Raw genomic sequence first — 15472 nt, 5'->3', positions numbered from 1 at the left:
GGGCTGGTAATCTGTGCCAGCTTCTGCCATTTCTGCTCGGCCTTGCCTGTGTATATTGCTGTTTCTTCACATGGCAGGAAAAATCTGTGGGTTCAGGAACTAGAGCTGCTCACGAAGAGCTGAAGCATGAAGTAGGGTGTTCTCCGACCCTGGAAGGGTTCAAGGAGAGACTGCATGATCACTTACCAGAGATGTTTAAAAGTAGGCTTATTTGTTAAATGAGAAGTTGAATTAGAGTACTTCCAATAGTCTTTATATTCCTTTTGTTTCAGGATTCTATGATTTTACAATGAACTCAGGAAATTGTTTTGCACTAAGTCCTGTGAATGACTTTGTAAGGACTTTGTGTTGGAGATTTACACCTTTAGCTAAGACTTGTATGAATTCATATGAGCAAAGCAAAACACAAACAGTCTAAAGTAGTAAGTGATTTTAACACAAAAAACATTTTCTGCTTATTATTTTTACGGCATGCTCAGGTAAAATGTCATTGACTAATAAAATGGAAACATTGATTGATCATTATGTTCTGTAAAATACTTTTAGCAGACAAAAATATTTTATAATGTAGGGCTCACGGGGGACAATAGTAAAGAGAAAGGAACTAATTCTTTATTATTATACACTTACATGTCAGGTGTTATGCTAAGTGCTATGGATAGAGCATTAAAAAAAACCCTCTTTCCTCAAGAAACTTATAGTCTAATGAAAGAGCTAAATAAAGCAATAATTATATTTTATTGTGAAATATGATGGAGGGATGTACATGATGCTATGTCAAGTATCTGAACAGAAAGAAAGATTAGAGAAAGATTTTTGCTGGAAGTGGTTCTGGAACTGAGTTTTAAAGTATAAGAAATTAGGAAGATAAGGCATGGGGAAGACTATTCAGAAAGAACAGTCCTACTTAAAACCATATTCCCCCTTCTTGCTTTTTCAAAGAGGAATCCTTTATTTTTTTACCTCCCAGATTCTAGGTTTCTAGAACAATGAAGGGGTACAGAGCTGTTTTGTCTTTTAGCCTATAGATGATTCTTTTTTTTTCATTGAGTTATAGTCAGTTTACAATGTTGTGTCAATTTTTAGCGTAGAGCATAGATGATTCTTGATTCATAAGCAAAATCAGCCTCCGCGAAGTGGCTGCTTCTCTGAGAGTGCATATGGCTTTCAGAATTGGACAGACTGTGCATCTCAAACAGGTATGCAGACACTTGGCTAAGGATCAAGGGCACTCAGAGTCAGACTAGACCAAGTCAATTTTCTCCAGTAGGAAGCCTTTTAAAACACTATTTTTTTATTACAAAATAAATGGATGCATTGAAGAGTAAATTCACGTGTAGTTTTCAAAATTGAGACTTTAAATATACTTACTCCATCACATACCTTGGCTTCATCTGCAGACCCTTGGAATACACACTTCCTTTTCTTTTTCTTTTATGCTTACTTAAGTAGTTGGAAAATATTTGAGAAATACTAGGCAGAAAGGTGTCTGGGTAGGTGCTCTGGGATGAATACTGAGAACCTTAGGAACACGGCAGCAGATGAGTATTATGTGTGTGCATGTGCGTGTGCACTGTGTGTGTGTGAGTATATATATGCATGCACTGAGTCATCAATACGAGATGAGAAGAATGCTGTGAAAAAGATTGCTGGGATTGGTGAGTGATGTCTGCTGTGGGTGAAAAATGAGAAGGAAGAGAAGTAGAGTTGGACCAGGATTATGCTTTAGATCATCCTGTTTCTCCTTCCGCACAAAAGCAGTCAGTGAACCTTAGCCAGGAGGGTTAGGGGAGATGTCATGGTTCTGGTCCCGGTTCTTTCCTTCCACCATCCTTGTTCTGCAATATCACTGACCTTCTCTTATATCCCAGCCTGATTCACAGCCCATAGTGACCCACCCCTGGCTAATTGCTTACTGACATCAGGGCTATTATTATAGAGAGTTCTTGATTTGAGGGCAATTGTTTCAAGTTCAGATTTTTAAATATTTAGCCTTCGTTAATGGTATGTTTGTAATTCCAACTGCTGTTTCTAATCTACTATAGTGCAAGTATGTATGATGCTGGAACTTAGGGGATTTTTTTTCCTCTCCTCTTCCATGTCCTCTTTAGAACTGTCCATAGCAGCTGCTCTGACTAGTCTCTTTTTCTGGGTCTTGAAGGATGTCACATGCTGGAAAATTGTGCAGGAGGACCTCCTAGGGAGAGGGTTCAGGGAGTACAAATGAATAGAACCGTAAAGCTGGCATGATGGGATAATGACAATGGTTCCAGGTGTGCCTGGGCCCTCCTGGGGAAAGGGAAGGGAGAATGGAATGGTAGATTGAACTGCACTGTGAGAAACTTAAAGCTATTGGATGGCACACTGAGAACTATAGATTTTATTCTCTTGACAGTAGGGAGTCGCTTGAGGTTTTTTTCAGTGAGATAAGAGCTCTCTCAGATTGGTGTTAAGAAAGCACTCTGGCAATGTGGAAGGTGGAATGGGAACAGGCCAGGGGTTGGAAGTGAGTTGAGAGGCTTCCACAGCAGTCTTGTGAGACGTGGAGGGGCAGACACTGTGGCCCTGGAGAGCAAGAGGGATTGGGATGGAGAGATTTTTTTATGAAGTACAGATAGAACTTGGAGGTGAAAAAGACTTAAGAATTATGTCTGTTTCTGGCTTGGGCATGAGAATGCATATGACGCTCTTAACTGAAATCTGGATACAGGAAGAGAGAGTCAGTGTGAAGCACTTTCAAGGATAATAGCACTCCAGTGCAAATGTAATGTATTGATATTAAAAATCATGTTATCACTGAACTTAGATTTAAGGTAATGGTTATCCACCGTATTGATTATACGGATGTAGAGAAACCATTAGGAAACACAAAGCAAGTGCTTTTATAAATACTACAAAGAATGCAAACAATAAGCCCCTTTAATTTTTAATTTTTAATTGATGCTGGGAATCTACAAGTCAAGTTCACGTATAAGGTGATTACATTTTACTTTGGTTATAGATTTTACTTTATTAGTGCTTTATGATGTGGAGAAACATTGACTAGTTCTGCTGATTAAGTATAACTAGATTCACAGTTGCAGTCTTATAATCTCATTACCTAGCCTCCACAAAAAAGTAACTGAAATTTTAAGTCTTAATTAGAGGACAAATTCAAGTTTGATGAGTTCTAGTAAGATGCAAAAGAAAGATCCTTGATTATACATTAATCCATTTGATAATTTATTAAATAAAACATCAGGAAGATTCATTATTTATTTAATTTCACCCTGTGATTATCTTTCTTAAAATATTATTTCTAACTGCGTTGAAATGCACATAATATTTATCATTGTAACCATTTTTAAGTGTATAGTTCAGTGGTATTAAGTACATTCATATTATTGTGCAACCATCACTACCATCTATCTCCAGAGTTCATTCTACCCATTAAACACTAGCTCCCTGTTCTTTCCTCCACATAGTCCTTGGCAACCACCATTCTACTTTCTGCCTCTAGAAATTTTACCACTCTAGGAGAACTCATTAGTTTTTGAACGAGAGAAAATAATACAGTTTTTCTATAACCCATTATTGGTTCTCTGGGTTGGCTCACATGTAACTGACTCATGATCAGAATAAGCATTGAAAGATTTCAGAGCAGCACAGTACATTAGGCTTGAAAAGAAAGTAGAGCATTGGTGATCTTTGGACAAATCCTTCAGATTCCGGCCAGTCCTGATCAGGAGCTAAGGAAGAATCAGCAGTCTCCTGACAGGCAGTAGTCTGAGAGCGTAGTATCTGGAGTAGCTTTGCCCAAGTTTGAATCCTGGTCTACCATCTTCTAATTGTGTGATGTTGGTCAAGTTGATTGAACTCTGAGACTCTAGGTTTCTTCATCTATAAATCAGTAGAACCTGCCTTCCAGTGTTGTTATGAGGCTTCAGTGAGTTGTTATACGTAAAAGCATTTAGAACAGAGCCTGGTATACCATAAGCATTTAATAAATGTTAACTACTATTATTTCTCAGGTGAGCTATTACTCCCAATACCTTATATTGTCAGTCTGAGTAGACCAGGGAGCAAGACTGAACCATGATCATGGACTATTTTAAGACCATGCCATGGTGTTTTAAAAATCAGCTAGAACTGGAATGTAAAATATAGTCACAGTTAGTAAAGTTTCTGGGGTTCTACCTTGGGTTCAATATGTTCCTCCAGTTCTGATAATGGAAATATGAAGTGTGAAACATCTTGTGGCCTTACTATGGTGACTCACAACACTGAATATACTGTGCACTATTCAGAAAGACTGTATCAAAGCATCACATACTAGAAGGATTGCTCAGTTTCCTCCATATCACAACAGAAACCGGGCATGGGATAGACTGTGGCCTCGTGTGAGGATTTTCATCCTTCATTAGCTGGAACTTTGCTCCTCTTCCCCCAGAGCTTAAGTGGAAGAAACTGTAGTTGAAAAATCAAGAGGTCCTCCCACCCTTACCCAACTCTGTTCTCTTTCCCATTGCACATTCACAGACTAAAACAGTGTTGTTCTTTCTCCAAGAACAGAGGTTTTTGACCTTTACTCCCAATATTTTCTGACTGATATGGTGACGCAAGCAAAGATTGTGTCAACAACTCTGTATTCAGAAACCTGGGGGTAACAACTCACTTGTGAATACATGATTCACTTTTTATGTTGGGAAACTTTATGTTCCCTGAAGTCTCACTTTATATCTCCACAGCTTAGATCAATGCTTGGCGTATAAGAGTGTTCAAAACATGTATATTGAATGAACAAATGAATGAATGAATGGCTAGCTTTCTTTGGTGGAGTCCTGGGGAGATTACACGGAGACACTTAGAAGTGAAAAATTCTAAGCTCTAAAATTTCCAGGGACTCCACTTAGTTCTTTCCCGTTCAGAAGGTGTTGTCAGCTTCTTCACTGTACCTTGCCTATTTTACTTACATATTTTTCCTTTTTAAAATATATTTTCTACATAATAATCACAAGCTCTTCTTTTTCTTCTCATATGAATACCAAGGCCACTTTTACAATCTGGTTTTATTCCCTTTCCACCCCTGAAGTTGCGTTTATGAGCCCTGCGTAATTGTGCCTGTGAGAACGCCCACAAGCTTTTCTTGTCCTTTTGCCCAGACAGGACTTACTCCTCCATTGCTGAACCAGCCTGTATTCTTGCAGAGGCAGGGAATAAGGGTGTCCCAGGAGGATGCTGAGATTCTCAAAGCAGCTTTTTTCATGGTAGCAAATTAAGGACAAACACAAATCATTTTGGGATTTCGACCTAAATCTTAACCCATTTATTTTCTTAAAATAAATCTCTTTTTTTTTTCTAGTACCTTTAAAATGTTTGTTTAAAAAAGAAAAGCACTATGCTGTAATTGTTGCTTTTGAATTGAAGATGTTGAAAACAAATGACACTAGTGGCAAAACTCCAATGGCTATGTAATTTATGAACATTTTATGAAGTTTATCTAACCATTTATAGGACATAGGTTCTGTAAGTTTGTATTTCTTTCAGTCTTACTTCAGTGAAGTTGCACGCAAAATTTCCCTTCTCAGATTACACATGCTTTCCTTTTTCAATTTGTTTTAGCTTATCTTTCTAAGAGTGTGCAGTTACACTTGCTTAGCAGATATTACTGACAGATATTTAAATTAGAATAACAATAATAGCTACAGTTTATTAAACATCATCCTCAAGTCAGGCTGATTGTGTGATTTAACTGAATTATACCATTTAGTCTTTTAAACACACTGAGATGTAATTTGCATGCAGAAAAGTGGACAAATGTTATTTGTACAGTTTGGTGTGTACACACCCATGTAACCATCACCCAGATCAAGAAGGAATACTTCCATCATTCAGGAAGGCTCTTTCATGCCACTTCTCCCAGTCAATCCCCTCTTCTCAGAGGCAACCATTACTCTGGCTTCTATCGCCACAGAGTAGTTTTGCCTGTCTTTGAACATATATGAAGGGAATAAATCTGTGTCTGTCTTTTTTTGCTTAGTAAGATGCTTTGGAGATTCATCCATGTTATTATCTGTATAGAGAGTTTGCTATTTTTTTGTATTACAGTATAATAGCCTACAATATGAATATATCACAATTTCTTCATTCACTTGTTGATAGACATTGGGTTCTACCCTTATTTTTTGGTTATTAGGAATAAAGCTGCTATGAATATTCTTGAAACATCATTTTGTGGATCTGTGGAAACATTTCTCCTGAGTATGTAACAGAAGTACATACTTCCAGGCATAGGGTAGGCTTATATGCCTATATTTAATTTTATAAGAAATTCCTAAACAGTTTTCCAAGGTAGTTGCATCATTTTGCACACCTATAAGCAATACATGGAAGCTTTGGTTGTTCCACACCCTCATCAGCACTTGTTATTGTCAGGTTCTTTAATTTCAGACATTCTAGTGAATGTGAGGTATAATTTCATTATGATTTTTTCTCACTGAGATATATCAAGATATAATTTACATATAATAAAATGCACTCATTTAAAGTATACAGTTTGATGAGTATTTGAAAAAGTTTAAAACCACGTGACCACCATCACAGTCCATTATTAGGTGTAAATGGTCTGTGATTACCAATTAGGTCAAGTTAATAGATAATATATTTCATATTATCTGTATCAACCCTTTGTAACTGGGATTCTGCAGATAACTAAGCCCTAATGCCTTAAGGTATTCATTGCTTGGATTTGGAATGGTGCTGGTTATGTTCCATCTTTGAAAAAATTGAGAAAAAATTTGTCATTCAAATAATTTTTTAAGTGCTTAAATTTCTTGCACAGCTCTAATTCAAGAAGGCTGTTCTATATCCTTATTGGGTTTTGTCTATTTATTTTAACCATTCCTGAAAGAGGGATTTTAAAGTTTCCAATTATGATTGTAAATTTTTGTATTTATCCCTTCAGTTTTCTCAGATTTTGCTTCATATAATTAAAGCTCTGTTTTAGACACATACACATTTATGAATGTTCTGTCTTTCTGATAAATTGACCCTTGCATGATTATAAAACTATGCTAATACTCCTTATTTTGAAGCATACCTCGTCTACTTGCTTTCTAATGCTTACTGTTTGCTTGTACATCTTTGTCTACTCCTCAACTTTCCATTTATCTACATCTTTATAAAGCATGTCTCTTATGGACAGCATACCATTGAATCTTACTGTTTTATCCAGTTTGACAATCTTTCATTTTTAGCTGAAATGTTTAGGCACTTACATTTATGTTATTATTGATATGGTTGGGCTTAAGTCTGCCGTATTTTTTGTTTGTTTTTTATTGGTCTCATCTGCTTTTTATTCTCTGTTATTTTGTTTCTGCCTTAGTTTGAGTTAATAAAAATTTATTAATATCTATTTTATTTCTTCTGTTGTCTTTTTAGTTATTATTTTAAATGGTTGCTGTATAGCTAACATCCTTAACGTATCAAATTCTACTTAGAATTGAAATTTAGCATTGTTAACCATTTAATCTTCTCATCTGCTCTCTGAAGTATACATTGTTACCCAGAATTTTTAGATAGATGAGGAAACAGGCCCCAAAAGAATAATTATTAACTTGCTTAAGATCACATGTGGGAAGAGTTGGATCAAAGACACTATCTAAATAATGCTAGATATAGTACTTAAATGGCCCTGATGATAGTCAGTTCAATGGGTCTCTCCATATAGCCATTGCTTATGCATATTATATTTATGAATTGCATGAAACGAATGTTTGTGCTAAGAACTTTGTTCCATGTGATTTATCATGAGATGCTTCTAATGAAAGAGATTGGCATCTAGTGGCTGTAAGATTGGCTGCTTACTCATTGAAAAATTTCTTTAACCATGTGCAAATATTATTAAGTTTCCCCTAAAGAACAAATCCATGAAGAGGAATTACAGAGGAAAAATACGTTTTGAAGGCTAGACGTGAAGAATATTTTAATTTTGGATTTATTATACCAGTGAAGGGATGGAATGATATAAAAATTATTTGTACTAGCTGCTTTTCAAATATTATCACATTTTTTTCTTTCTTTTTATTACTTTATACCCATTACTTTGAACTTCTCCTCATTTCTCATGCCCCTAGCCCCTGGTAACCACTTTTCTACCCTCTGTGTCTCTGAGTTTGACATTTTTAGATTCCACATATAAGTGAAATCATGTAGTATTTGTCTGTCTGTGTTTGGCTTATTTCATGTCCTCTGGATTCATTCATGTTGTCACAAATGGCAGGATTTCCTTTTTTCAGGCTGAATAATATTCCTCTGTGTGTGTGTGTGTGTGTGTGTGTGTGTGTGTGTGTGTGTGTATGCCACATTTTCTGTATCCATATATCTTAAAGGACACTTAGGTTGTTTCCATATCTTGGCTACTGTGAATAATGCTGCAATGAACATGGGAGTGCATGAGATAGTGATCTTATTTTCTTTGTATATGAACCCAGTTGTGGGATTGCTGGATCCAAGTATTATCACATTTAATCCTTACAACTATACATGGTAGGTAGTTTTTGATCTTTAATTTGCAGATGAGAAAATTGAGGCACAGAGAGGATAAGATATGCCCAAGATCACACAGCTGGAAAAAGACAGAGCTGGCTTGAAAGTCTGTGTTCTTAACCACTATGCAAATTAAAAGTAGAGAGGAGAGAGTGGTTTTCAGTTTACAGCTCTTCTGGGCTCTATTTTATGTAAGCCTCACAACAATTTTCTTAAGTCAATAAATGCAGTTATTATTTTAATGATGGGGAAATGGAGACAGTGTTTAGGTGAGCTCACCAACATGCAACATTGCTGTCAATAAAGATCTGCCGACTCCAAGTCTCCTCCCAGTGATGAGGATGGACCTATCCTGGAGGGGAGTAGAGTCAGAAGAAACAGAACCATATCAAATGAAGTATGGAGCAGGCAGTGGGTTCCAAAGGCTGGAAGTGGAAGAGTTTAGAAATGATTCAGGATAAATATTTTGAACAGTTTGAGAGAATAAAAAAATGGAAAGAAAGATTAATTATAGAATACTAAGAGTTAAGATAATATTAGTCCAAAGAGGAAAGGTTACACTTACAAGGCTGAAAAAAACCAATTAATTTTTTTCTGCATGTTTAATACCAAAAAGATTCTCAATTATTCTTTGTATGAATGAGAATTCTACAAAGGAAATTCATTGTCTAAAAGAGAAAGAAAGAAAGAAAAAAGCTGAGTTTTCCCTATGGGTCAAAGTGAATTTGTTAAATTTTTAGTCTTAATTTATGGAAAAAAATTTCTATGTCAGAATTGGAATCAGTAAAGGTTGAATCACTTTGGATATATTTCCATTGATTTTCTTATAAGCATGTAGATTGACACTTTGCAAAACCACAAAACATTTTGCTAATGGTCTGAACTTTTGCTTTTCTGAAGCCTATAAATCCAGAGTAAAACAAGTGTTTTAAAAGGTGCCAAAGGATAACAGCCAGTTAATCTTTGTTCCTCACAAAGAGTGGGATTTGGATGGAGGGAGGAAGATGATCAAGTCTTTCTTTATATCTCTCTGAGCTGTTTGACAGGTTACAATAAGCAGGCATTACTTTGAAATAGCAGTAATCATAGTAAGAATGAAAGGAAATCATAATGTATTTTATGAGCTGAAGCTAAAGACGAACTAATGTGTATTTTAAACATTCTTAGAGGAAAAACGGGGTTCCTGTAATCATAGTATATTTGGAGTAATAGATACATAGAACATTGGTTTCTAGTGTAAACCTAGTTACATCTGCATGTATTGGTTAGGAGCGTGAGAAAATGGTAGAAAGGAAAAAAAAAACCCCTAAACATTATCTATTCAAATGAATTCACTTGGTAATCTAATTCTATTGATCATTTTCAGTCTTTCTTTTTGATTCATAATGAGGAATTTCAATGAGAAGTCTGGAAGATTTTGCCAGTAAAATAGTCTGGAGAAAGCTCTTTATTTTTATTGGATGCTCTTTCCTTATTAAACTTTAGTAATATGTACTACACTACAAAGTTGGTGGAAAGGGCTAAATAAACAAAACCATTCCCTCTGGACCATTCTAGAGGGAAATGGCAATATTTGAGACAAGCAGAGGCAGATTCAAAGGAAATTTCTATGTCAGAAGCACAACTGTATTTCAGTCGTCTTAATATCCCCATTCATATATGTCTATAATGGCCAAAATACTACATGTAACTTTTCTTGCACCCTCACAATTTTCACACAGAATTAAATCTTATTATTGTGGTGCCCAGTTATGTGTCCTGGAAAAATTCAGTGGATGAAGTAAATCAGTATTTTGCTATATACACACACATAAACACACATAACAAAAACATTTGCGATCATCTCCTCCATACTTTATATTGACTTTTTTTTCCACTTTACTGGATACTTTTTACATGTCCTAATATCACTAATTGTTCTTCATCCACATAGTTTTAAAGTCTGCCTACTATTCCGTCCTATTCATGTCCTGCAAGTATCAAGTTCTCAATCATTGAATCTTAGGTTTTTTTCCATTTTTTTCCATACTAAAATACTCCTTGATTTTGAACATCCTTGTATTTAAATATTTGTGCACTTTTTTGGTAATTTCCTTTGGATGAATTCTTGGAAGTGAAATTTCTGAGTCAAAAGATATAAATATTCTTAAGGCTTTTGACACAAATTGTCCAATTTCCTTTCAGAAAGTTTGAACTAATATATATTTCCAACAGTGCTATATGAGATTGTCTGTTTATCCTTAAAAATTGGGGATTATCATTAAAAATAATTTTTTATCACTTTTGTAGGTAAAGTACAATTATTTAATTTTTAAATTACTAACGAAGCCAGATTTCTTTAATGTTTGTTGCCATTTGCAGTTACTTATGAATTCTTAGTTCAGATCTTTTACTTGGATTTCTCCTGAAGTGTTTCTCTTGATAGAAAATCTTTATGTGCTACAGACATTAACCTTTTATGTTACATATATTTTATTAATATTTCACAGCTTTTTATTTGATGTTTTTATAGGTGTTTCTGAGATAAATAAGTATTATTCTGTGTGTGTGATCACATCGATCATTGATTTATTTTCTATTTCTTCCTTTACTTTAATACTTAAAAAGAGTTCCTACACCTTGAGATAAAAAATATTCAAAATTTTTCTATTTATTTTAATGCTTTATTTTTTACATTTTATATTTAATCACTTTTTAATTTGTTTTGGTTAAGAAAACAAATGGATGTAGAAACCCACTGTTATTTCCAAGGTAACCAGTCATCTCAGCATCATTTATTGTTCATTATCATCCTCTGATTTGAATTATTACCTTTACAATCTGCTGAATATTTGTTTTTACTTAGATATCTGTTTTTAAGCTTTGTGTTCTGTTATACTGATCTGCTTAGTAGTACGTTAGTTCTACACTATTTTAATTATTGTAGCTTGGTAATGTATTTTAAGGTGGCTTGACTTCCTCCTCATTTTTGCTTTCTTTAACATATACCCAGTCACTTCCCTCCCTTATTCTTCTACATGAACCTTGGCACTTTATTCTTAGACTGCAGGTCTTCCTCGGTTTACAATGGTGCTACACTCCAGTAAACCCATCATAAGTTGAAAATATCATGTCGAGGAGGCATTTAATACTCTTAACCTACCAAATATCATAGCTTAGCCTAGCCCACATTAAACATGCTCAGAACACTCACATCAGCCTACAACTTGGCAAATTCATCTAACACAAAGCCTATTTCATAATAAAGTGTTGACTGTCTCATGTAATTTATGACTACTGTTCTGAAAGTGAAGAATGATTGTATGCGTCCAGAATGGTTTTAAGAGTTTCGATTGTTTACCCTCTTGATCACATTGCTGCCTGGGAGCTGTGGCTCCCTGCCCTGCCCGGCATCACCCAGCAGTATCCTTCTGCACATTGCTAGCCTGGGAAAAGATCAAAATTCAAAATTTTAAATATGGTTTCTGTGGAATGGGTGTCGCTTTTGCATCATGGTAAGGTCAAAAAATCTTAAGTGGAACCATCCTAAGTCAGGTACCACCTGTACAAAAAAAGTCAGTGAAAATTTTCATTGAAATGGGTATGTATTTATCCAAGTATTTTTTTATGGCTTTTCACAAGAATTTGACAGTTTTCCTCCTTCTGCACATTCTTTACATTTGTTTATTTCTCCCTCTTTGCTTTCTTCTTTTCCTTTTAGTACCTTTTGGATTAATTTGCCTAAAGCTCTCCTATGAGTGTGCCATCTCTGGCTTCCTATTGGCTTCTCGACTCTGAGGCTCACCTTTACCTGAGTCCAAATCCTTATCCTCTTCCAACCCAGCTTCCACCCAATTTTTCACCCACTGCTCCCTGTCACACCCCTTTAGATCTGGATATCCTGGACTCCTTGCCTTTCCTCAATGAGGATTTTAACTTTCTTACCCCTACTCCTTTATTCATATAATTTTCTCTGTCATGGATGTCATCCCTCCTGTTTTCATCAGTTTTTCCTAATAGCAACAGACTGTAACACATCCATAGATGAGAACAAGAGAGTAAAACCTCTGGAAATCATGACTTATGAAGTAAAGTTCTAAGAACAGGCAAACGTAGATGTGTTTCTTCCTGGGAGGTTGCTTAATGTCTCTAAACCTCAGAGTCTTCATCTATACAGAACCCGTCTCACAGGAATGTTGGAATGATTAAATGGGATGATGCATGTAAAGTACTTGGCAGCATGCTTGAAACATAGTGGAGGCAGTGAACGCTATGTAAGTGTTACCTGATGTGGGGAGAATAATTCCACCCCCTCAAAATGTCCACGTCCTAATCCAAGCAAACTGCGAATGTTACATGGCAAAAGGGGGGACTTTGCAGATGTGAATAATAAAGACTTTGAGAGGGGGAGATTATCCTGTATTGCTCAGTTGGCCTAGTGTAATCAAAGGGTCTTTAAAAGAGGGAGTTAGCCACTATATATAAAAATAGATTAAAGAAACTCAGATTTCTTCTGTATAGCACAGGGAACTATATTCAATATCTTATAATAACCTTTAAAATGAATGTGAAAACAAATATATGTATGTATATGCATGACTGGGACATTGTGCTGTACACCAGAATTTGACTCATTGTAACTGACTATACTTCAATAAAAAAAAGAGGAGTTAGGAGAGTCAGAGGCAGACGAGATGTGATTACAGAAGCAGAGGTCAGAGTGATAGGATAAAGGAATGGAGGCAAAGAAATGATTCTCCCCTAGAGCCTCCAGAAGGAACACAATCTTGATGACTCTTTGATTTTAGTCCATTGAGACCCATGTGATAATAAATTTGCATTGTTTTAAGCTTGTGGTAATTTGTTACTGCATTAATAGGAAACAAATACAAAGCTATAATTAACTTTCCCATTATCATTATAATAGTTATTAAACCTGGAAAAAAGCCCTAGGACATGATCCAGTCCTAACACAATTAATGAATTTTCTTATGGAAAAGTGATTTTAGGTAGTGGGGGGCAGGGTGCAGAAGCAAGGTCAATGGTTGGAAGTTACAAGGACATTTTGAGCCAATTAAAAAAGAAAACTTCCTGAGGGATAATAAAAATAAATTGCTAATATGTTGGAATAGTTCAAGCAGCCACTGGAAGACCTCTATTGAATTAGTTGTACATGCATTCTGCAAAAGTTTGCATTAAATTTCAGTCTTTGAACTTAGCTTTCATGCCTTCCCTTTCAGTGTGTTTTCCATTATCGTGCCAACAAAAGTAACCACTCATGCACATTCTGTCTGCTTTATTCCCATTATTTTTGGTTGTCCCACTCCAATGGTATTCATCACATATGACCTGTAGCAAATATCTAGCTTCCCAGACTGTTAAGAACCAGGGCAGTGTCTCACACACTTAGTAACTCACACATAGCCTATTTATAATTTCTTGAACTCACCAAAAATATGTTGAAGGAAGGATTAAATTCATCACAGTTCAAGTGTGTAATATATTCAAATTACCATTCATCTTCCTTTGAGTTGGTTCATGGGATTGGAGACTATTTTTGCAATTATTTCCATGTTGATTCAGATTTTAATTTTGATGAAGTTATGAAATCCAGGGTTATGTGGGCAATACCTGTTGAAAGGAATGCCTATTTCTCTGCCTCACCCTGGACTTAGAAAATCATTTGTGTTATTTTAAAGCCCTACGTTTTGGGCTTCCTGTTCCTGAATGCTTCCCATTTAACTTCTGTGTGATTTGCACACAGGCTTTTGAAATCTATGTGGTCTCCTGAAAACCTGAATTCTGTTTCTGATCACTGCCACCCTGAAACCCAGTCCAGAGGGAACCCTGATCTGTATATTGCTCTTAAGGAGGCTCTGTGTATTACAAACAGTGAGACAAACTTTTTTCTTTCCATTTTGTAAAATTTTTTCCCAAGTTCAGAAACCAGTGGAGCAAATGAGAGGACTGCTTCAGCTTTGTGCTCAGGCAAGGATGCAGAGGTAAGAGCAAGAGTCTGAGAAAGGGAAGGAGAAAATGAAAACCTCTGTCCTGGACACAAGAGAGTTCTCCAGGTAGCTGCACTCCTGCCCTGTGTTCTGCTCAGACAATGTGGCTTTGGGAGGCACCTGGAAATGCTGAGTCTGGAACGTGAAGCCTGGAGAAGTCACTTGATCCTGTGAGCCCACTCTGAGTTCAGGGAGACCCGACTTCTACCTAGCCGCTGCATTTTCATGCCCTCTTTCAGGCTTGTGAGGCTTCCCAGGAAGGGCAGCTTGTTGGCCTCTAGCTCTCGGGGCTGGGATAGAATGTGGGCTAGGAAGAAGCACAGCTTGATTTACTGCTTTTGTGTGTTAGCTCTGAACTGTGAGCCTCCATTCGCACTCTTGCCCCAGGCTCAGCAAGTATTAGGCGAAGACCTGCTCCTGACTCTACTGGTTTCTAAACTTTTTTTTTCTAGCCTTAAGCAAATAATTTTATTTATAGAAATTGAGATATTTTTATATAGAGAAGACCACAGAAGGGGTTTTTATCTATAATTGACCACTAAACAATGCAGCAGGTGAGGGGAGCCAATCCTCTGGGCGGTTGAATTTATAATTCGTATAATTTATAAGGGAGTTCCTCTGAATCCTGGATTTCTCCATATCCATGGTTCCTCAGCACTGGATTCAACCAACCTCTGATCCACCTGGTACTGTAGTATTTACTATTGACAAAAATCCGCCTTTAAGTAGACCCTGGTAGTTCAAATCTGTGTTGCTCAGGGGTCAACTCTAGTTTATTCACTATTGTATCTTTTACCTATGATGGTGCCTGGTACAGAGTAGACTATGCTCAATAAATGTTTGTTGAAGAAATGAATAACATTATTTTTTCTTTTTAAAAAGTAATTTTGTTGAGGTATAGTTGGAATATAATAAACTGTACATGTGTAAAGGTATAATGAGTTTGACATATGTATGAA

The 15472-nt window shown here is 36.1% G+C and overlaps 1 protein-coding gene and 1 long non-coding RNA gene across 2 annotated transcripts in view; both read left to right on the top strand.

The window, feature by feature from the left end:
* Positions 1-15472, top strand: part of RTN1 (reticulon 1) — a 208013-nt gene that overhangs the window by 16576 nt on the left and 175965 nt on the right.
* LOC116664295 lies at positions 1566-15232 on the top strand. Its single transcript, XR_004320734.1, has 3 exons — positions 1566-1575; positions 4045-4049; positions 14456-15232. It is a non-coding gene; the product is annotated as an uncharacterized LOC116664295 (long non-coding RNA).

The sequence above is a fragment of the Camelus ferus genome, chromosome 6, assembly GCF_009834535.1.
Source record: "Camelus ferus isolate YT-003-E chromosome 6, BCGSAC_Cfer_1.0, whole genome shotgun sequence".
In the NCBI taxonomy this organism is placed as follows: Eukaryota; Metazoa; Chordata; class Mammalia; order Artiodactyla; family Camelidae; genus Camelus; species Camelus ferus.
This window is presented reverse-complemented; position numbering and strand designations above follow the sequence as displayed.